General features: G+C 43.2%; 1 protein-coding gene across 1 annotated transcript in view; it reads left to right on the top strand.

The window, feature by feature from the left end:
- The window catches only part of CREB3L2 (cAMP responsive element binding protein 3 like 2), a 127,388-nt gene that overhangs the window by 19,020 nt on the left and 84,366 nt on the right, over positions 1–24,002 (top strand). The window lies entirely within an intron of this gene.

Raw genomic sequence — 24,002 nt, 5'->3', positions numbered from 1 at the left:
AGGTGCTTTAGCTGGACACCTTGTTACCCTGAGCAAGATTAGCATGTCTGACTGTGAGGAGGGAGGGTGGGATGGATACTGAGGGGTTAAGCAGCAGTGTCTGCTGTACCACAAAAGAACATTTTCCCAGACTTGTAGGATCCTAGGTCTGGTGGGGCCTTTGGGATGGTCGAGGACAACGCTTCTTGCCAAGATAAGGGAGCTGCTTCATTCTCTTCTGTAATACTTTGGCTCCATGTGTGCCAACCCCTCAATTGGATTTTGGGCACTCCTGGGCTGAGCTTCGCATCCCCAGATGTGTAAACTGTGCCCAGAATGTGAGTGTCTGCGAAGTCTCTTTCACGGGAGAGGAGAGGGGCAGGGACAGGGTAGTGTGTGTATGGGAATCCAAAATTCTGATTATACCTTCTCAGGAAAAGCAGCCAGCCACCAATAATTACTGGGCCGCCTCTGAGTGAGGAACCTGGGATCCGGCTTCCTGGAACGCTCGCTGAAGCCACGGAAGACTCAGCTCTGCCCTAGGGGAGCAAGGCCTAGCAGGGCTCTCTGTTCAACGGCACATGTGTGATGAGTGCTGATGGTGGGGAATGGTCTTGGCAGACCAAGGAGCCGGGCCAGGAAGACAGCCTGGAGGAGCTGGCTTTGAGCAGGGCTTTGTAAAGCTCTGTTATTGGTGGAGAGCGATGGTATGTAAAAACACTGATTTGAGGGTAAGCAGCTTTGCCCGGTTGGAGCCATTTAATAACGCCAGCCTGTGTAGCCTGGTGTGTTTCCTTTAGAAGAGCAGCCTTGAGTCAGCAGAGTTTATGGTGTGTGCAGAGAGGGTGTTATGTTAGGCAGATTTACTAGAACATGTCAGAAAGCCCGCTAGCTCCGTGCTGACTTTCCCTGTGCATTTTCAATTTCAGGCTTCCCATTTCCCAAGGACTGCCTGGCAGCCCTGACATTTCATTTCTGTTCTTGCTTCTCATTGCTTGATTATTCCTTCTTTCCGGGGTGCAGCCAGGCTCCACGGCGCTGAATCTGTGGGCCCAATAGTGCGCTGGAGGGCATCCCGATTGGAGTCTCAGCCTCATCACCTCATCTCACCCTAATTACCTCTCAAAGGCCCTGTTTCCAAAAGCCATCACACTGGGTCTTGGGGCATCATCGTATGAGTTTTGGGGTGTCCACAGCACTAGGGGTCCACTGGAGTGTCACGAGGCTCCTACCTGACAAGTAGGGGGGACCAGGGCAGTATGTTTCCTGCTGGAAGAAACCTGTAAGAGTTGAAAACCTGTAGAGTGGCAGTTCTTTACAGCTGAGGTCATGGACTCAAGTGGGTCTGAGAACCTCCTGGAATGCTCTTCAGGGTATTGTAGGTGTAGTACATGATGTACATTTTTCATCACATTTTTAAAAGAAATTCATGACCCAAAATGTTAAGAGCTACCGTCCTGGAGATTATGTTTCTAAAGTGAAGGCTGAGAGGAGTCAGGTCTGTGCACAGCCAGTGTCCACTGTCAACATCCCGAGTGCACGGATGAAGACCGCTACCAACGCCACACCCCTGCCCCATGCTGCCCACCCGCCACCCCAGCATTCCAGAGAAGCCCTGCCTGCTCCTGCTGTGCACTAATTAGAGCTGGCTGCAGACAGGAGAGCTCTTCTCCCAGAAGCTGCATTGTTTGTACCCTTAACCCTTTTTCTGTTTTTTTTGGGGGGGTGGGGAGAAAAGCCTTTGGGTTTTTTTTTTTTTTTGAGCATGTGTAAAAAATGAGTGGCTTGCATCATAAGCCAAAAAAAATCTTGCTTATTATAAAGATATTTCATAGTATTCTCAAGATTCTGACTCAAAGTAAACAAAAGTTGAAGCAGTCTTTTTTTTTCTGATCATAAGGGAAAGCCCATATATTCATTCATCATAGCCAGTGCTAAACCCTACATTGCTCTTAATTTTTTTTCCTTCTCTACTTCTTGATCCTCCTAGGAAGGATTTCTTCTCTACATGTAGGAATTCTTCTCTACATCCATTGTGAGTTTTATTTGACTTCATATTATATATTTGTTTCAAGCCATTTGAATCATTTTGGAAACATGGTAAACATAAATACCTTTTAAAAGCACAGACCTGCCTAGAATCTGACTGACTCACTCCTGACCTGGGCACAGTTCCTGAAGGATGCTGGTGGCATTGACCTGGGTCCTATTCCCCATCCCAGCTTCCTTCTTCTCATCTCCTTCTTGTCCTTCTTTTTCTCCTTCTGTGTCCTTTGCTTTCCTGGGTCTTTCCTTTCTTCTCTGATTGTGCCCTAACTCTGCCACTGTTTCCAGAGCTTTGTTTAGCCCTGATGGTATGAGGACCCACAACTCAGGGTTTGGAATCTGTTATTTGATTCTCCTGCTTCATTGCCAGAACCTGTTGTCCCAGCTGATGGTGGCATTCGGGAGGTTGTCACATTAATGGTGTGCATTGTTAAAGGTGGACTGGAAATTGCAGTATTGACTTTCCAAAATATTCAGGAGCTGAAGACCCAGAAGGCGCATTGTGGAGTAACTGGACTGACATATAAATAAAGAGCAGAAGTGGTGAAGGGGGGAGCTGGTTGTTCTTAGAGGTCACTGAAGAGTTTTACTGGTTGACAGTGGAAAACTTCTTTCCTATTTTGCTTTTCTTGTTATTCCCCCCCACCCACCCCCTTCAGTTGGGACACTGGGGACCTCTAGGTCTAACAGTTCTGTCACCTACATTGAGCAAGCCTGGTCCCCTGGGTTTGGAAATCTGGATCTAGGTTTGCTAGTTACTGGTGTCCGTAATGCTTGGCCCTGGGCATCAGCAACCCTTCTCACTCCTTTCTCCAGATGTGTTCCTGCAGACCTAGAGGTGTGGCTCACCAGTCTAGGTTCTTATGGGGCCACTGGCCACCTCCTTGGTTGGCCTCACTCCCCAAAGTGTTTTAAACCTGATGAACCCCTTGGAATCATGAGGTTCCTGCTGTGACCACCTCCATTGCCTGTAGCAGTGGTTCTTGGTCTTCACTACACAGCACGATTACCTGGGGGCTTAGAAAATATCAACCCCTGGGTCCCAGTCTACGTGATTCTGATCTCCTTGGTTTTGGGATGAGGCCTGGGCAGCAAGATTTTTTTTTAACAGCTTCCCTGGTGATTCCAAAATGAAACCAAGGTCGGGAACTATTGAGTGGGGGCCTTGCTACTTGACACTTGGTCCATGGACTGGCAGTATCAGCACCTCCTGGGAGATTGTCCCTGATGCAGAATCTACTCCAGACTTTTCAAGTGATAATCTGAAGATCCACAGCTCCCGGCTGATTACTACGGGCTAGAACATCCTCCTGCCCTACCTTGGAGGGGTAGGCTCCCCATCCAGAACACCACAGCAAGTGCTGGTGCCAGGTCTGGTTAGAAGGACCCCAAGACACTGGCTTTCCCTCCATGAACCTTTCTTGGGGGTTGGTTCTATATCTGAGTTAGATTCCCTCCCTTTCCTGACCAATCCGTTTTCTACCTGTCCCCTTGGAAGTCCCAGCATATTTAAACAACAGGGATGCAAGGGTCTGGTCTGAAATTGGAGGCCAGTGGAATTGTTTGCAGTCTGTGCTTTGGGAAGCCTTGGCATGATGGCCTGAACTTGTGGTGGTTTGCTTGGTCAGCCCAGCAGTTTGCCCTGTCCTGACCCTGGGGGATGGAAGTAGGGAAATCAGACTAAAAACAGAAGTTTCAGGAAAGACCAAAAGAGAAAACAAAAACATGCTAGAGCTGGGATGGTTAAAACAGAAATGACAGGTGCACAGCGGAGATGTGAGTCTTCCCCGCCCTTGCCTGCAGCAGACATCGCCAGCTCTTTTACCTTCTGAGCTCACACAAGACCGACCCTAGTTTCCCTGCCTATAGGGCACTCCACGCAGGCAGTGCCAATTCCTCAGGTTTTGCACTTAAGATGCAACTATTGTGAATTTTCTTTTTCCCGGAGCAGCAGCATTTACTACTCTGAAGGTGATTCTTGGGTTTCTGAGCACAACTTTCGAGTTCTCACATATCACCCGAGTTGCTGTCAGCATCTTTGGCTTCAATTTGCTGCTCTTGTATCTCTCAGCCCTCACAGGCAGTTGGTAGGACGAATGTCCACGTCTCTGAGATTGTTGTTCTTGTCTCTGTCCCACAGGTCTTTCTGTAGCAGCCCTTGGCGCAGGGCTGCAATGGGCTGGGACTTAAGGAGGCACACACTTAATGGGCACCCAGCCTCCTGCCTCATTGCCTCACCCCTTCCCGGTTCCTTTCTTTCCTCATCACTCAGCGGGAATAGCAGTGGGTTGGGTCATTCTGCTTCCTGACCCCCAGCATCACTGCCTGACCAGGGTCCTCATTTTTGTGTTTTTTTTTTTTTTTTAATATTTATTTTTATTTGACTGTGCCAGGTCTTAGTTGTGGCACTTTGATCTTTGTTGCTGCATGTGAACTTTTAGTTGAAGCCTGAGGGATCTAGTTCTCTGACCAGGGGTTGAACCCAACACCCACCCCACCCCCCCGCCCCCGCACTGGGAGCTTAGAGTCTTAGTCATTAGACCACCAGGGTCCTCATTGTTTGAACACAGTGTGATTTGACTCACTAACCTTCATGTAGCATCAGTGCTGTCTATTCCCACCTTTCTGGACCACCTGCTTTTATGTTGATTTGAGCTCAGGAATCTGGCAAATAAAAGACTGAAGCTGATCAGGGAGACTGTAGAGCCTAGCCAGGACTGCAGAGACTGGGGGGCAGGGTGGCGGGTGGGTCCGAGACCTGTTCAGTGGAATCAGCAGCCCCTCAGCTCCGATAGATGGTACCAGATGGGAATGTGGGCCCAGTATTGACAGATGATTTGGTTTTTAAAGAAGCCAGAAATACAGATTTTTCTGTAAATCTCTTACTTTCTAGAAGTTGCCCTGTACCACCACCAAATTAAACCAAGCAACAAACAAAAAAACACAAAGTCGAGGTAAATCCTTATGGGCCATTCAGAGATAAATCTTGGACTCCCTTCAAATTCACAGAAATTGAGCAAAGGCTCTAACGCGTGTAAACTGAGCTGCCTTGGTAGCTGTCTGAGGCAGGACTGTCCAGGTTGCAGTTTATCTGTGTTACATTTGAAAGTTCTGTTTCTGTACCCTTGGGAGATGCTTCTGAAATCAGAACCAGAAATGACATCAGGACATTTTATTTGCTTTCTCCTGCCTGCCTTTCAAGCTCATCTTTTCCATTATTGAGTGTTTTGAGAGAGATTATTTATCTGACCTTGCTTTTGATTTTTCTTTAAAGTGCTTTCAGATCACAAAATGTGGCCAGAAACCAGGTCATTTATATTTTGGATTCATTAAGCTCAATAGTCTCTAATTTATCTTGGCCTCATTTGCTCCATTTATAAAGTGGAATGATAATGCCCACTGATTTCACAGAGTTGGCTTGAGGATTAAATGAGATTTTTATGTAGGATCATTTGAGAAAAGGTTGAGTCCTCCCTAATTGTAAAGTACCAAATTCTAATTAAAAGGCACTGCTGAACATGGTTTCTGCATTTCTTAAAACAAAGTTTATTGGTGTTGTTATTAATACATTTAATCAACTTATCTATCCACCCATCTATCTATTGTCTATTCTATATCATGAAAGTAATATCCTGGCTTTTCTGATAACTACTACTGATTATACAATTAGATGTCCAGTGGGTTACACCAAGATTCTTGCCATAGTCTCTGTCATTCCTTTTCCTGGATTCCTATAGGCATGATCTACACTCACTGTTTTACTTTGAATCAGTCATGTTGCAAAACCATTTCCTATGTATGCTCTGGGTCTCTGTGAGAACAAAACTGGAGATGCTGCTGCTCCAAGGACTGCTGCCACCAGAGTCTTCTGCTCCTGGATCATCTGGACTGAAAAACCTAGCCAGGGTTTTTTGCTAATCCTCCATTCTCCCCTGTTGCTAGATTTTGAGAATACCTACAACCCCATCTCCAAGCAGACTTCCACTGTACATTGGAGGCAGAGTGAGGGGGAGAAGGACACTATCAAGGATGAAGGGAGGCAGGGACCATGGACCAATTGTCAGCCCAGGGAGCATCTTTAGACCTGAATTTCCCCTACTGCAGCCTCGGTTCTAAAGAAATTACGGCCGGTCATTTCAGCCCACCCCCACATCCTTTGCCCTTTGTGCTCGTCTATGGTTGGTTGTGTGTGTGGTGTGCACCCTCCCGTAGGCAGTGCTGAGGGTAGCAAAGCTTGTTGCATTCTTTTGCCCCTGCCCGCTGGCCTCTCTCACCCCCACGTGCCAGGGCTCATGGGAAGCAGATATATGCTCTCACCAGTCTTTTTCCTACATGTTTGAATTACCTGGGGAGACTGGAAAAAAAAAACACTGGTATCTGATCTGCATCCAAGATTAACTAAATCAAAATTTCTGGACATGGGGCATATGATTTTTTTTTTAAAGCAAAAACTTTTCTTTTTTTTTTTTTAATGAATTTCAACTTGTAGAGAAGTAGAAAAAATAGTGCAGAAGTTAGTGTCAACAACTCATATGGCCATAGTATAATTATGAGAACTAGGAAATTAATATTGATAAAATATTGTTAACTCATGTGCAGATACTTTTTCAGATTCTACCAGTGTTTCTACTGATGTATATATTTTTTCTGGTCTAGGATCTGATTCAAACTTCCACATTGCATTTAGTAGTGATGTCTCTTTAGTTTCCTCCAATATGTGACCATGTTAGATTCTTTCATGATACATTTCCTGACACTTTTGTGGATAACTGATAATTATTTTGTAGCACATTCTTCAATTTGGGCTTGCCTGATATTTTTTTTAGAATCAGTTTGAGGTTAGGGGCATAAGGCTTTTTAAAAATAGTTCCCAGATCAGGTCTGTATTTATCCTGAAGGTCTGTAATTTACTATATAACACATAAAAAAAAAATAGAGTGATCGATGAATAGATTGGTGGGTAGGTTTGTGGTCAAGCAGGAACGATGGAATGTTAATGATAGCATCAAAGTGGTAAGCATACAATATTCATTATAAAATTCTTTCAACTTAGCTCAGATTTACATTTTTCAAATTAGAATACTGGGGGAAAAATTCCCTGCTTCTCCAGATGATGAATTTGGGGCTGATGCCCCGCAAGGCTTGATGGTGAAGATGAGTAGAAAGAAACCACGTCTGTCCGGTGGGAAAAGAATGTAGGGTCAGCAGGTCTTAGCCCAGGCCTGGTGGCTGGGTGGCCACTGTATATTTAGAGAAGTGACCCCAGCAAGGCCCCAGAGACAGGAAGTGAGAGCACACTCCTGTCTGAAAAAATACCCATCTGAACCCTGAACTTGGTTAACTGGAATTCTGAGTGGCATTGATTCACATATGAGCACAGAGAAAATAGATGTTTTTGAAAGATGCTGACTCTTTTATAAGAACATCTGGTTCTTAAGTTCAGGAGCAGAGTGTTGGAGCTGGAGAAACCATCGAGGGTCATCTGGTCAGCTTCCCACTCAATGTCTTCCCCAGCGGCCCTGTGCTGAATTGCATTTGATTTATGCAGCTGGATAGAATGAGTCTAAGGTCACTGTTTTGAGGATGAAGTCACTTTTAATTCCAGCAAATGAATATAGTTTAAAACAGCTTTCCTAGGAGAAAAATAAAAGCTGTCTTGTGCAAAGATTGCTCGCCTCTCTCTCTCCTGCTATTTTAAAATTGGGCGTCAAGGCAACAAGAAATGAAGAGTGCCTTAAGGAAAAGTGTGTTGTGTGATGCTTGTGTTTTACTTCTCACTGAGTCATGGGTCCTGGTCCTCCCTGAAACGGGCAGAATGAAGTCTCTCTCTAACTTCCCTGCTCCCCAAACTTCATTCCGCTTCTAAGGGCTACAGAAGCAAAGGTCCTTCTGTTCTGCCCGTGGGGCTGGGGAGTAAGTGACAAAGGCCCTTTAAGGGAGAGAGGGCGAGAGCTCTGCAGCTGTGAGGTTACTGTGAGTCAGCCAGGCCCCTGGGAGCCGCAGCCAGCTTAGTGCAGAGGCCTGAGTACGGGGCTCATTTGTGGGTTCTGGAAAAGAAATGCCCTGCTGATTATGGGTAGTGCTGAGCCGCCTTCCCCAGCCTCTTGGGCTCACAGAGAACTCAGACAGTCTGTTCTGCTGGACTTTTTGAAGCTTTGTTATAGATTTTACTCCAGTCTGGTCCTGTCTGTACAACTCCTGGCCTCACTGAGCTTTATCTGTAACCTTTCTTTCCGTTTCTACACCTATGAAATGCAGAGAAATTTAGTTGGAGAAATGTTAGCCTGGAAGAGTCTCCAACCTCTTCCAGAGTTTTTGTTATTGTTGTTCAGTCGACAAGTCATGTCTGACTCTTTAAGACCCCGTGGACTACAGCACGCCAGGCTTCCCTGTCCTTCACTATCTCCCGGAGTTTACTCAAACTCATCGATGATGCTATTCAACCATCTCATCCTCTGTCACCCTCTTCTCCTCCTGCCCTCAATCCTTCCCAGCATCAGGGTTTTTTCCAATGAGTTGGCTCTTCGCATCAGGTGACCAGAGTATTGGAACTTCAGCTTCAGCCTCAGTCCTTCCAATGAGTATTCAGATTTCCTTTAAGATTGACTGGTTTGATTTCCTTGCTGTCCAGGAGACTCTCAGGAGTTTTCTCCAGCACCACAAAAGCATCAGTTCTTCGGTTCTCTGCCTTCTTTATGGTCTGACTCTTATATCCATACACGACTACTAGAAACTTAAAGAGTTTTCAGTAACTAATTTTTATAGTGTTTTACGTTTTAAAATCCATTCATAGATATTCTCGCCTTATAGTCACCCAACCTTCTTAAAGGGTTTGAGGGACTTCCCTGGTGGTCCAGTAGCAAAGACTCCATGATCCCAGTACAGGGCGCCTGGGTTTCATCCCTGGTCAGGGAACTAGATCCCATAGGCTGCCACTAAGAGTTCAGATTACACAACTCAAGATGCCTCAACTAAAAATCCCACTTGCTGCAACAAAGACTGAAGATCCCTCATCCTGCAACTAAGACCCAGTGCAGCCAAATAAATAAATAATTAAAAAATAAATAAATATAAGGGTTTGAGTACCTCAGGACTCAATGCTGAAACATCATCTCTTCTTACTCTGTAACCATTCCTTTGGCAACTCCTGTCTTGTCAATTACCATCTATATTATGATAGGACTGTCATTTATATCTTTAGCCTGGATCTCTCTCTGAGACCTGATTATCCAGCTGCCAGCTGTCTCTCCACTGAGCTATCTCAGAGTTTCCTCCATGAAATGCATCAAAGACTGAACTGATACTTCTGTCTCCCAGGCTCCACCCCAAACCTGTTCTCTGTCACAGCACGTGGTACATCCATTGGGACAGGCCAGGAACCCAGGAGCCAAGCTTGATGTCATCCTCTCCCTAAACCCTCAGATCCAATCTGTCACTCAGTCCTATGGACTTTCCTCCTAAACATCTCAACTCCATCCACTTCTTTCCATCTCCCCAGCTGCCTTTTAAGACAATGAAGCCCCCATCTTTTATCAGGACTACTGCAGGAACCTATTTACAACTCTCCTCACATCTCTTTTGGTCTCTTGCCTTCCCATGATCCCTGAATTTGGAAGAAATCTTTACAAATTGCGAATTCAAATAGGTCACTGTCACTCCTTAAACCCCTCCATGGCTTTATACTGCTGTTGTGATATAAACACAATCTCTAACAAGGCCTACAACTCCTTCTGTGGTTTGACTCCTGAAGAGCTCTGCCCTGGCAGTTTGCACTCCCCTTTTTAAGTTCTTTAAATATATTCCTTCCTGCCACAGGGGCTTTGCGCTTGTTATTTCCTCTGTTTGAAATGCTCTTCCTCCCCTCCTCACTCTGCCCAATTAACTGCTATTTAGCCTTTGTCATTGTTTAGTCTCTAAGTCATATCTGACTCTTTTGGTTGAGCTCAAGCCTTAAACAAACTCTCCTTGCAATTAGAGGTCTGGTTCCTTTCTTTCAGAGAAGTTATAGCAATCTATCTTTCATATCCATTATTTTGATTGATTGACATCTTGTCTCTGAGTAGTGTAAGTTCCAGTTGAGTATGAATCTGTTTGCTTTTCACCACCATTCTACCCCAGTCTCTGTCACACAGAAATATTTGTTCAGTGAATGATCCCAGTAGGGTAGGTAGGACAAGTCTACTTATTCATATTTTTTTAACACAAGAAGATTTTTTTTTAAGGCAGACACTTGGCTTTATTTCTTTTCTAAATCACTTCCTTCTACCATCATTTCTTTTTCCCAGCTGATACCAGCTTCATCCCAGTCTTCAGTGATGAGCAATCATTGGTTTGAAAATGCTTCCCAGAACATCAGTGCCAACTCATAACATGTTTTTAGATTGCTGGAAATCTTGTGAAAACTTGCTTCATTCACTATTGGAGAATTTATCTGTGACTATGGATGGGAGAGTCATTAATTAGAAGCTCCATATGGATAATTGTTTAAGTTATGAAAAGTGGGTTTTTAAGAGGAGGGCTTTTCTTTTTATTCATACATTTCTTTCATTTCTTTTCTTCCTTCCTCTATCCCCCTCTTTCTTTCTTTCTTTCTTTGCAAATATTTGTTTATTTGGCTGTGCCAGGTCTTAGTTGCACCATGTGGGGTCTAGTTCCCTGACCAGGCATGGCCTCTGAATCCCTTGCACTGGGAACATGAAGTCTTAGCTGCTGGACCACCAGGAAAGCCCCTTAAAAGGAGAATTTTGAGACTGAATTGTGAACCTCTGGCTGACTGAGGCCTGTCTTGCCATTCTCACATTTTGCCTGCGTCCAGGGTCTCAGATCCTTCCTATGAGCTCTCTGAGCACAGCAGCGCATCTGGTACCAGTCAGGCCCTCAGCCACTGCCTTCCTGACTTTGGAACGTCTCCCATTATCTTTCGCTGCTGGGTCCCTCTGGAGACCATGGAGGGTAATTTACTCCGTCTGTGCTTTCTTCTAGCTCCCAAGGCCCATGCCTGTCTCCATCGTGTTCGGATAGAAAAGGTACCTGTGGACCACTGTCTGAGAAACTCTGTGTTTCTTGCTGTTGTACTACACTGATTTAGTAAAAGCTCATCGACTTTGAGCACACGCCCACTGAGAGCTTATAGATTCAGAGAACAGGTGTGGCCTCTACCCCTGAGGACCTAGGTCTTCTACCTAAGAACATATAGGGATAAGACTCTTTATGACTGAGTTTGTCAATAGTTGAGGGGTTTCAAACCATTTCAGTCCTCCATACTAGCCTATTTCTTCCCATTTTTAGTGTGTGTTCATGTGTGTGTTTTCTCATGTATAAATATTTTTGCCCCTTGCATTACAGTGTTTTTGGGGACATTCTCCAAATCAAACAGGTGGACTCTGTTGCCAGAGTGTCCATATGGGAACTGGCTGGTGTGAAAATACTCACTGTGTTGATTGATCCACAATGTATTTATTAATGACTCTTATGGGTACCTGGTGTTTAATTCCCTTATGTGATTGTGGAATTCAAAATAAGAAATCTGCCCTTATTCTAGATTCATTGTTTTGTTTTTTCTTTTCAAGAAAAACTGTTTTTATTGTTCACTACAGAAAGAATATTACCCCATTATAGAAGCTGAAAAATAAAAACAACGTCTCTTAAAAACTCACTCTCCCCCAACTACTATTATCTTCTGTTGCATTAGCATTCAGAGATATTTTTCTATGAATATTTCTTTTATATACTACAATTCAAGTTTTTCATAAAACTTTTGTGTCATACTCTTTTATATTCAATGATAGACATTTAAAATTTTTTACTTCTTATCTATTACTTTTTAATGCCGGTTTTTTTCATTGTGTTTATTTTTTATAGTTTCTTAACAAATATCCAAGTGTTTGAATTTTTTTCTCTTTAAAAGAGATCGGGGGACTTCGCTGGTGGTCCAGTGGTTAAGACTCCATATTTCCACTGTGGGAGCATGGGTTTGATCCCTGTTCAGGGAACTATTAATAGAATCCCCGTATGCCACACGGTGTGGCCAAATATATATATATATATGCTATATATATATATAGGTTGGATTAATTTTTAAAATAATTTTAGAAGGTTAAAAGAGACAGCATATGTGTTATAAACATCCTATGGCTTTTTGTGACTGTCCAGAGAAGTCCATGATTAAGCTCAGAAGGACGTATGATAAGGTGGTTTGCAGCCAGAAAGGAGACCCAGGGTGTTCTGGTTGTAGGGAGTAAGGGCTAGAGTCCTGCACATACCCAGACCTCAGAGCCTTGCCTCAGAGAGAGTGAATTCTCTGTCCTGTATGATAATCTGTATGTCATCCAAAACTTTAAAAATTATATATATTACTCAAATTCTGGGAGTAAGTGGTCACCTTTAGGCTTTGTGTAGACTTGATTGTTTTCTTTTAGATTTGCGTGTCTCGGTATTTCTGCCAACTGAATTCAGGGACTCGGTTGGTTCTGATGTTGCAAATATCCCACTCTGGAGGCTTTTAAAAAGATACGGACATCCGGAAGAGTCTCACACTGTGGCCCTCAGTGTTCAAGTTAAGTGCAGTATAGGTGGATGTGTGCTGCCTAACAGCTCCTCTGTCTGCTGGAGAGATGGCTGGAGGAGAAGTCTGTTCTGAGAACAAGGCACAGGCTGTTGCTTCCAGACATTCTTTCTTCCTGGAGGACACAAACGTGGTGTTTAACGGCCACTGGCCACACGCCCACACTCCGGCCCGAAGGAATGTGCTCTGTCTGGGCCGCACTCCAGTCATCAAGGCAGTTACTGTCGGGAGGGAGAAGCCAGCTCTCCAGGTCCTCGCCTGAGCTTCTCCTGCCGAAAGAAGGAATGTGTTTTGACTTCGGACTTCCCACCCCGCCCTTTCTCTGGTTCCATGAACTGTCCTACTTGCACAGGAAGCTTCAGTTTTCTTCCTTACAGCTGCTCTTTCTTCACTACGAGGGCTTCACCTGAATATAATGTTAAAATACAGAATTCAGAAGAAACACAGTTTGGTAGAGAGACACCACCCTACCCCCCTGTTAAGAGCTGTGACAAGTAGATCAATTCCAGTATCTGGCACATGCTATCTTTCTGGGCTTGCTTCTCTGTATTTTACTTAAGAGGAAGAGAGAGAAAGAAAATTTTAAAACAAAATAGTTTATTTATTTATTTATTTTTTCATTTATTTTTATTAGTTGGAGGCTAATCACTTTACAATATTGTAGTGGTTTTTGTCATACATTGACATGAATCAGCCATGGATTTACATGTATTCCCCATCCCGATCCCCCCTCCCACCTCCCTCACTACCCGATCCCTCTGGGTCTTCCCAGTGCACCAGGCCCGAGCACTTGTCTCATGCATCCAGCCTGGGCTGGTGATCTGTTTCACCATAGATAATATACATGTTTCGATGCTGTTCTCTCGAAATATCCCACCCTCTCCTTCTCCCAGAGTCCAAAAGTCTGTTCTGTACATCTGTGTCTCTTTATCTGTTTTGCATATAGGGTCATCATTACCATCTTTCTAAATTCCATATATATGTGTTAGTATGCTGTAATGTTCTTTATCTTTCTGGCTTACTTCACTCTGTATAATAGGCTCCAGTTTCATCCATTTCATTAGAACTGATTCAAATGAATTCTTTTTAATGGCTGAGTAATATTCCATGGTGTATATGTACCACAGCTTCCTTATCCATTCATCTGCTGATGGGCATCTAGGTTGCTTCCATGTCCTGGCTATTGTAAACAGTGCTGCGATGAACATTGGGGTGGACGTGTCTCTTTCAGATCTGGTTTCCTCGGTGTGTATGCCCAGAAGTGGTATTGCTGGGTCATATGGCAGTTCTATTTCCAGTTTTTTAAGAAATCTCCACACTGTTCTCCATAGTGGCTGTACTAGTTTGCATTCCCACCAACAGTGTATGAGGGTTCCCTTTTCTCCACACCCTCTCCAGCATTTATTGCTCATAGACTTTTGGATAGCAGCCATCCTGACTGGCGTGTAATGGTACCTCATTGTGGTTTTGATTTGCATTTCTCTGATAATGAGTGATATTGAGCATCTTTTCATGTGTTTGTTAGCCATCTATATGTCTTCTTTGGAGAAATGTCTGTTTAGTTCTTTGGCCCGTTTTTTGATTGGGTCTTTTATTTTTCTGGAATTGAGCTTCAGGAATTGCTTGTTTATTTTTGAGATTAGTCCTTTATAATCTCAAAAATATACAAAATAATAGCAAAATAATAGCAAAATAGTTTATTTTTTAGAATTCTATTTGGGCAATTTGAGTAGGGATAGTATTAGTAATAATAGTCTTCCCAGGTGGCCAGTGGTAAAGAACCTACCTGCCAATGCAGAAGATATAAGAGACATGGGTTTGATCCCTGGGTGAGGAAGATCTCCTGAAGGAGGGCATGGCAACCTACTCCAGTACTCTTGCCTGAAGAATGTCAGGGATAGAGAAGCCTGGCGGGCTATAGTCTATGGGGTCACAGAGTCAGACACAACTGAACATGCAGTAATAATAAAATTAATAGTAGTGCTAGTGTTAGTTGCTCAGTTGTGTCTGACTCTTTGTGACCCCCGTGGGCCATGTAGCCCACCAGGCTCCTCTGTTGATGGAATTCTCCAGGCAAGAATATTGAAGTGGGTTGCCATTCCTTTCTCCAAATAATAGTAATAGTTTTGTGAATAGCTATATTTCATTTAGCTCTCGCAATCAACCCCTGGGGTTACGTCCTAATTTTGGCTGCATTTTATGGGTGAGGAAACTGAGGCTTGGGGGGGTTAGGTAACTTGTTCTGCTCATTAGTGATAGATGGTGTCCTAGCCCAGGCAGCATGAATCCAGAGCTGGATGAGCCTTTAATCCCCACCAAATAGTGCCTTCAAGGCCAGTAGGTAAGTCTTATGGGAGTTTTGTCCCTTAGGTAGGGGCTAATTTGTAATTTTTCCCCCTACACTTTCTGTTTTGAAAAATTTTAGACCTGAGAAAAGTTGTAAAAGTAGTATGATGAAGTTACCAAGCATTAATATTTTACCCTTTTAGCTTATTTGTCTTTCTGCATGTGTGTGTGTGTGTATGTTTGTTTTGTTTATGCTAACCTTTGAAAGTTAACCGAGACATTGACATTGTTTCTCTAAATACATTAGCAGGTATCTTTGAAGAATAAAGACATGCTTCTAAACAACCTCAATGAAAATCCTATCACTCCAAAACATTTAGCATTGATTTACTGCTGTTTTCTAATGTGTCCATGTTTAAATTGCCCCAGTTGTTCCCCAAATGACCTTTATAGCTGGGTTTTTAAAAAACCCAACATCCAACGAAAAATCAGACTTTGCTTTTATGGTTTGTAATCTTGATATCTGGCACATTCTCTTCTCAGACTAGGAACAGTTTGCTTTGGCTTAACTAAAAGACCAGGGACTCTGCAGCACTTCCAGATTTTCCTGCCTGTCCTGACTAAGCAGTCTCACAAATGACCTTACTTGACACATGTTGTTTTACTGGGTACTCTGTCCCCTTCTTCCTTCTCTCTCCTCAGCTCTGCTTTTGTTTTATTTCTTCTCCTTCTCTTTTTGCCTTCCTCATTTTCTTTTCTCCCTTCTTCTCCCTTTCCCTGACGCTTCCCCCACCATAATGTACACAAGACGTGGTGTTAAGAACTATAATTATTTCGTGCCTCAATCTAGAAGCTGATCGTGTGGCAGGTGGGAGCCACTAGATTGGATCTTATATATGGGTTGGGATAGAGACCAGATGATGGGGTCAGGGAGGGTGTGATGGGGGACTGACCTTGGATAGACCCTGTTGCAGGGGCTCAGACAGCCTCTTGGCACCACATGAGGCTAAGAGGAGGTGAGAAGGGTCAACTCCAGTCCAGGAAAGTGTCAGCAGTGGGAGATAGGCAGAGGATGGGGTGTGCCAAAATGGGAAGAAATAGCATGGTTGTGAATTGGGAGGACTGTAGACTTTAAAGTCAGACAGAGAGCTTAAAATAACAAGACTTTACCAATGAGCTATGTGATTGTAGGAACATTATTTAACTTTCTAAGTCTCATGTTCTTTACCTACAAATGGGAACGTAGAGCTATCTTACAGCTCTATGTTAAAGGTTAGAGATAATGCATGTTAAAGTCAAGATCTAGCATAGAGTTGTTACTCAATAAACTGCATTTAAAAAGCCCGCCTGGCAATGCAGGAGACGTAAGAGATGTGGGTTTGATCCCTGGGTTGGGAAGGTCCCCTAGAAGAGGAAATGGCAGCCCACTCCAGTATTCTTGCCTGGAGAATCCCAGGGACAGAGGAGCCTGGTGGGCTACAGTCCTTAGGATCATGAAGAGTCGAACACAACTGAAGCAGCTCAGCACCCAGCACGGGTATTTACAAGGTGGTCGTGTAAATGGAGTTCTGCAGTGAAGGGAATCCCCGCTGGGTGACAGTTGTTACGTTCATGCAGATGACCAATTTGAGGCTGAGCTGTCAGTGGGTAGAAGAAGGTCATTTGGAATGGAGTTCATGGCAGGCTGCCTGTGATATAAGACAGATTCCAGTGATCAGAAGCATGATTCTTTGGGACCTGGGGTCCAGAAGAGAATCCAGTTGCCAGAACCAAACTGTCCCATTAGGTTCAAATGAAGGGTGAGGGTGATTTGTTGTTGAGCCTTCTGGAGCATCTTTTGTTTGGGGTTAGCATTAGGGAGGAATTGGGGGTTTGGGTGGAGCCACTGTGAGGGTGCTGAGACTCACACTAAGCCTGGGATGTATTCTCTTTTAGAACTGCTATTGATGGGATGACACTATTACATTAAAGAGGCTCTTCTTCCTGGGTACTTGGCCCAAATTGCCACTAAGTCGATGATGATACCTTGATGATGAGTCCAGAGCCCAAATTGTTGGGTTGATCTAGGTTTATTCCCCTTCCATCTTTGTGAGAGTTGCCATAACGAAATACCATAGTCTGGATTGGTTAAACAACAGACATAATTTTCCCTAGTTAAGAGAGAGAGACAGGGAGGAGGAGAAAGAGAACAAGCAAGCAGGCTGTCTGGTCTCTTCTTATAAGGGCACTAATCCCATCATGAGGTCCCCACCCTCATGACCTCATCTTAACCTAATTGCCTCCCCAAGGCCCCATGTCCAAAAAACATCACGTTGATTGTTAGGGCTTCAACATATGAATTTTAGGGGGATGCAGATATTCAGACTATAGCCCCTGTCTTCCTCACTTCCCAGACACTTGAGAGTCTGTATATAATGAGAGATGTTACCTTGTGAAGAGTGCTACTCATAGTGTTACATGGAAGCAGAAAAATTATTCAGAACCACAGTTCTTGCAGCTTGTCAGTAAAAAGCCTTTAGAAGGAAGCTCCAGTTAACTCTGATATAGGTTCTTTCCTTCGATCTCTCTTCTTATACTTTCCTTATTTTTATTAGTATTCAGAGTCATGAAATTGTGGCAAAACATGTTATTGCTTGTTCTTTGTAAAATCTCCAGATTAAACTTTCTTTGGCCCAAAGTGAGGCATTATGCCACTTCTCTCCAAAAGATTAGCTTATTCCAACCTTTCCTTCTTCTATTTGAGGCTGGCAAGAATCAACAAGCACTTATGTTTTTAATTTAAATTCATTTATTTTTAATTGGAGGATAATTGAATTGCTTTACAAAATTGTATTGGTTCCTGCCATATACCAACATGAATGAGTCATGGTTCATACATAGGTCCCCTCTCTCTTGAATCTCGCTCCCACATCCTACCCCTCAAGGTTGTCACATAGCACCTGATTTGAGCTCCCTGCATTATACAGCAAGTTTGCTCTGGCTAATTTTGCATATGGTAATATATATGTTTCAATGCTACTCTCAATTCCTCCCATCCTTTCCTTCCCCTACTATGTCCACAAGTCTGTTCTCAAAGTCTGTGTCTCCATTGCTCCATTGGCAAGTGTTTTGGGAACCAGGATATACACTTGCTGGTCCATTAAGTACAAATTTGCTTAATGGTAATTTTAAAGAAGATAAGGGGACTATTTACACTTAAAAGATCTGTTTCTGCTGGAAATTGTGGTAAATTTTTATTTTGATATTGTCATCATTTGCTGACTTTTATTTTTTATTTCTTTCTTCAGCAAATATGCCAAACACTGAACAAATAGTCTAAAACAAACACCCCACCAAAAATAAGAGGGGAATGATCATTTCTATTTTAAGACTATAAAAACACATCAAGTAATACTTGAACATAATTTTGCCCATATCAGAAATTGCACAGCATTTTTCTAATGATCCAGGGGAAAAAATTAGGTAAGCTCCATGGCCAAAGACTAATATAAATAAAATTTGTGAATAATTGAATTAGAAAATAGTTTGAATTTAATCCATAAAAAACATGAACAGGAAAACACAGATAGGGAGTCATGTGACACCAGAGAGTAGTTAGAGAATTTCAAAGAATGTATCCAAAGGACAGAAGGATTGCCGTTTATCTTAGGACAAATACAGGGAGACCATTAAATTGTAATGAGGATTACCAAAGTAAAGTATGAGTTTCTAGAGCGCTAGAGAGAGGTAAGTCCAGTATAGATGTTTGAAAAGTGAAAAGCTTAACATTTATCGCTGGGAAACATCTAGAGCTTATGGTTAAGCAGGTTCTTGAGGAATGAAAGAAAGCAGTGCTAGCTGAGTAGTTGCATGGATTTGCTAAGAGATAGTCAAGAGAATGTATATGTGCCACATCTTTAGCTACTCCTCTGTTGATGGACATTAGGTTGCTTCCATGTCCTGGCTATTGCAAACAATGCTTCTGTGAAACTTGGGGTTCGTGTTTCTTTTGGGATTATGAGTATATGCCCAGGAGTGGGATTGATGGGTCATACAGAAGATCTACTTTTAGTTTTTTGAGGAACCTTCACATTGTTCTCCGTAGTGGCTGTACCAATCCACATTGCCACCAACAATGTAAAAGGGTGGAATCTAGAAAAATGGTACAAATGAACCTATTTGCAAAGCAGAAATAGAGACATAGATATAGAGAACAAATGTATAGGCAATGAGGGGGGCGGGGGGATGGGATCAAAGGGGAGATTGGGATGGACCTATATACATTATTGATACTATGTATAAAACAGGTAACTAATGAGAATTTATAATGTAGCACAGGGAGCTCCACTCAATGCTCTGTGATGACCTAAATGGAAAGGAAATCCAAAAAAGAGGGGATATATGTGTAACATATGGCTGATTCACTTTGCAATATATCAGAAAGTAGCATATTGTAATATAACTATACTCCAATAAAAAATAAAAATTTACATCTAATACAATTTTTTTTTTAAGTTGAAGAAAAAGAGAATGTAGATTCTGGCTTAAAACTAAAGATGAGGAGGTTCTTTAGGAGGGCTAAGTCTATGCATCTTTCGTATCAGTAAATCAAAAGATGATACAGACCATATGCTTTTTATGACTTTCTCTGGGGTAGAAGGTTCTGGATCAGGAAGGGGAGTAAAGGAGGGGGCCAGTGTGAGGGAGGGAAAAAAGGAAGGAGAATAGAGGATAGAAGACCCAGGGACTCATAGCTAAAAGGGACTGCTCATGTCCCAGAATCAGTGTTCACAATCCCCTTGCTGGCTTGGCAGGTGGGATACACAGGCCTGTGGGAGAGAAAGCAGATGTGTATGTGAGTGACGGAATGGTGAGCAGGGGAGGGGTGGGAATTCACCTATTGAATAAATATTTATGGAGTACTCACTTTGTGCTGGGTACTGCATTCTGGATGCTGGAAGTGCAGCAGACAGAGGTCCAGCCCTCCTGGAGCTGACACACCAGTGAGGGAGAGAGAAAAGAAGGGAATTAGATAAGTACTTAATTTCTTGGGCTTTCCAAGTGACTCAGTGGGTAAAGAATCTGCCTGCAATGCGGGAGACCCAGGCAGACACGAGTTCAGTTCCTGAGTCAGGAAGATCCCCTGAAGGAGGGTGTGGCAACTCACTTCAGTATTCTTGCCTGGAGAATCCCATGGACATGAAGCAACTTAGCATGCATGCATGCACCTGATTTCTCAGGAGGTGCTAGTGTTATGGAGAACAGTAACAGCAGGGTGGGTGGTCGCTCATTGCCCAGGGTGGTCTGGGAAAGCCTCTCTGAAAATGTGGCCTCTGAGTTGGAAGCTGTGAGGATGAAGGAACACTCAGCCTGATGTGTGTTTCCCCAGAGGAGCCACAAGATCAGAGAATAAATACTGAATCTTTCTGTAGGGCAGTCTTCAAAGACGTTCTCAAGTCAGAACCAAAGCCAGAGTTAGAGGGAGATGGCTTTTAGTTTATCATGTGACAGTGAAATAATTCATGTTGTTCTGCTCAGCCGTGGTCCCCTCAGCTCCGTGGGGGCTTCGTCTTCAGGCTCGGCATTGGCACTGAGCCTGCGTTTACATTGGAAAACTGCAAGAAGCCCTTTGACCTGAGCACTCTCTGGTTCTTTCCCACTTGGAGGACCAGAGTTCCTTGACTTTGGCGTTGACTTTTGATGTGGTGGCAGATGGGAAAGTGGAGTGGGGCCTGGAAGTGAGTGGGGGTGATGGGAAGGAGAAATGAAGAGCTGGAGACAGGTTTGTGGAGCAGATTGAGTTTCTGAGAAAGGGGCTCTGTGGGTCAGATAAATTAGAGCGTCAGGCATAGAGGGATGGAGTGAGCTGAGCAATCCAGGTGTGAGGAGGGCGTCACTGTCATCAGAAGATCAGATGAGAGAGGCCTGGAGAGTGTGCTGCGTGGGAGGGGCATGGGGGTGGGGGTCTTTCAGCAAAGGATGAGATTCCCCAAGGTTTTGGCCCTTGATGTGGGCAGAAACAGTTGACTCAACCAGAGAGACTCAGACTCATCCTTGCTTTGTCCACAGAGGGGGACATCCCCCTTTGCTCCGCCGGGGTGGTGTTCTCTCCCTGGTTTTAATTCAGAGGATTTGTATACTTTCCCCCATATATGCTGGCCTGATCCCCAGAAGACTGGACTAATCAGTTAAAATTGGGAAAATTGGGGACAAACATTTAAAACGTTTACATCTTTCCCCTCTGGTTTATAAATAATTTGGAAGAAGGAAATAAATTTAATACAGAACATAAGATTCAGTTATGTTATTGTTTAGTGGTAGATTTACTTTTTTAAAGCTGCCCTTCTTTTGGAGTAAAAGAGATAATTTACTTTTAAGTTTAAAATAGTTGATAAAGAAGTTTCTTTGTTAATTTAAGTAAAATGTATGTTTGACTTTAGTAGTGGTTGTGTTATGCAATACCTTTCATAAATGTGCATAGTCAGCAGGCTGCATTTTTGTGAATTTTAGATGTTCCCCTCCTGATGTCTTCACACAAGTATACTTCACGTTCAGAGAGGATTGGGCCAATGATGTCTTTTATTGATGGTTTCAGACAAACACACCATGAATTCTAACCATTGTATATTCCTGCTTCTTTCTTTCCAAGTGATAAAAAGGTTTTGGCCAAAATCAGTACAATTCCAGTTCTTTTGGTAGAATTTCAGTTTGCACAGTCACTTCTTTCTCTTTTATTCTTTTTCACACACACTCTCTTCCCCTACATTTATGCATATATCTAAATACTTATTTTGAATTGATTTATAGTCACTAAATTTTATTTATTTATTTACTTTTGGCCACACCACAGGGCTTGTGGGGTCTTAGTTCCCCAGCCAAGGATCAACGCCATGTTCCCTGCATTGTAAGTGTGGAGTCCTAATCACTGGACCACCGCTATAGTCTCTGGATTTCAAGCTTCCTTTCTCATGAGAAGCATATAACAGGTCTCACTGTCCCATGGAGGCAGTGTTACATAATGGAAAATTCATGAGCTATGTAATCACAGTTAGTGGTTTAAATTCTGGCTCTAGCACCTTCAAACCAAATGACCTTGGCAAGGTAATTAACTTCTTTGAGCCTTGGTTTACAACTCTATAAAATGGGTCTAATTATACTCACCAAAAGGAGCGGTTGTGTGAGTGCATTGACAATATCATGTTTTTAAAGCATCTATTGAGGTCCCTCCATAAGTGGAAGTTACTGCTGTTCCTTTTGTTCTCGTTAGAAAACTACAATGGGGAATACGAAGTAATGGGAATTAGAAAAACTAGGGAGAGGGAACACAGAAGAGCACACTTCTGAGAAATAAAGGGAATGGAGTGAAAGTGAAACGTTATTGAAGTGAGTGGTTTACTATTTGATTTTCTGCTGCACTGGTAAATTAGTAGTAAAATTACTTAAAATTTTAAAATGTTGTACCTTCTTCCCTCACTGGATAGTTAAGGAAGCACTTTCCTGAGGATAATTTCATTTGGTTTTTGTGACTTTGATTTTCATCATGATTTCATTCACCCAAGTTTGTAGACTGAGAAATCAATGATCTGGTTCCCTGTTTTCAAGGAGTTGAATGCCATTCAGACATATGTTCATCTCTCCTAAAAAGTTTTTGAGACTGATATATGAGTTTTTGCTGCTAATAACTGATCAATAAATTAAATGATTTAATAACATACAGCCATTTTATTTAGTCCACAGTTCTGTGGACCAGCTCAGATGGATGGTTCTGTTGATCTCAGTGGGGCTTGCAAGCGAGCCCATGGCCAGTTGTTGGTCAGCTGGGACATTCTTCTTCTGGATGAATGGAGGAAAGAGGAAGGGAGTGGTGGGGACACTGGTCCATGGGTCTCCCATCATCCAACAGACCGGCCTTGGCTTGTTCATACAGTTGATCGAGTTTCCAAGAAGGAGATTGGTGGTACCACAGATTCTTGAGTTCACTTCTGTCCAGTTTCAGAAGTTGGACAGTATCACTTCTATCACATGCTCTTGGCCAGAACAACCTAAGAGGCCATTCCAGAATCAATGAACAGAGAGTGCTTGCTTAATCACTTCAGTTGTGTCCGACTCTGCTACCAAATGCACGGTAGCCTGCCAGGCTGCTCTGTCCATGGGATTTCCCAGGCAAGAATACTGGAGTGAGTTGCCATTTCCTTCTCCAATGAATGGAGAAACAGAGGCCATTTCTTCATGGGAGGATCTGCCCAGTATTGACATTTTTGCACCCCTCCCCAGATGAGGACGATACAGTCCTCATTAATAACTCAATTACAATTCCTTGGAGTCAGTAGGTTTTCTCAAGTCTACCACACTATCTTCTGCTTTATTTTTTGTCCTGTTTTGTTTTTTTTAAAATTATTTATTTCTTTATTTTTGGCTGTGCTGGTCTTCGTTGCTGGAGCTTTTCTCTAGTTTCGGAGGGTGGGGGCTGCTGTCTAGTGTGGCAAGCACTACCCATTGTGGTCCTTTGCTGTTTCTCTTGTTGCAGAGCACAGGCTCTAGGACACGTGGGTTGAGTAGTTGCAGTTTCTGGGCTCTGGAGCACAGGCTCAATAGTTGCGGTGTATTGGCTTAGTTGCTCCGCAACTTGTGGGATCTTCCTGGATCAGGGATCAAACCCTGGTCAATATCTCCTGCATGGGCAGGCAGATTCTTTACCACTGAGACACCAGGGATGCCCACTTTTGTTCATTTTGGTTTTTGCGTGAATTGGTATTCATGAAAAGATTGAAAAAAGATGCTGAAGTGATTACTTCCCTTTGATTGCGGCCAGAGCTCGAGTTTGTAAAATTCTGGCACCGGGAGATTTTGACCCTGACCCTGCTTGGATTTCATCCCTGAGCAGATCCTCTCACCCGTATCTAAGCGGAGGCGGGGCAGAGCAGGGGCAGAGTCAGCTGGATGGCCTTGCTGGAGCCGCTCAGGTGGCCCAGGTTCAAAAGCAGCTGTTCCATTGTCCTCTGATGCAGGAGGTGTGTGGGCAAAAGAGCCTCCCTGCATACTTTACTGGCTTTCTTGGAATGTCTAGACATTACTTTGCAGCAAATGCTAAGCAGATAAGTTAGTTCCTTAAATAAAGTTATTTTGAGTTCTTTTAAATCCATCAGAT

This window comes from Muntiacus reevesi, chromosome 6, assembly GCF_963930625.1.
Source record: "Muntiacus reevesi chromosome 6, mMunRee1.1, whole genome shotgun sequence".
Taxonomy (NCBI): domain Eukaryota; kingdom Metazoa; phylum Chordata; class Mammalia; order Artiodactyla; family Cervidae; genus Muntiacus; species Muntiacus reevesi.
The sequence above is the reverse complement of the archived record's forward strand: the minus strand, read 5'-3'. Positions and strand labels throughout refer to the sequence as shown.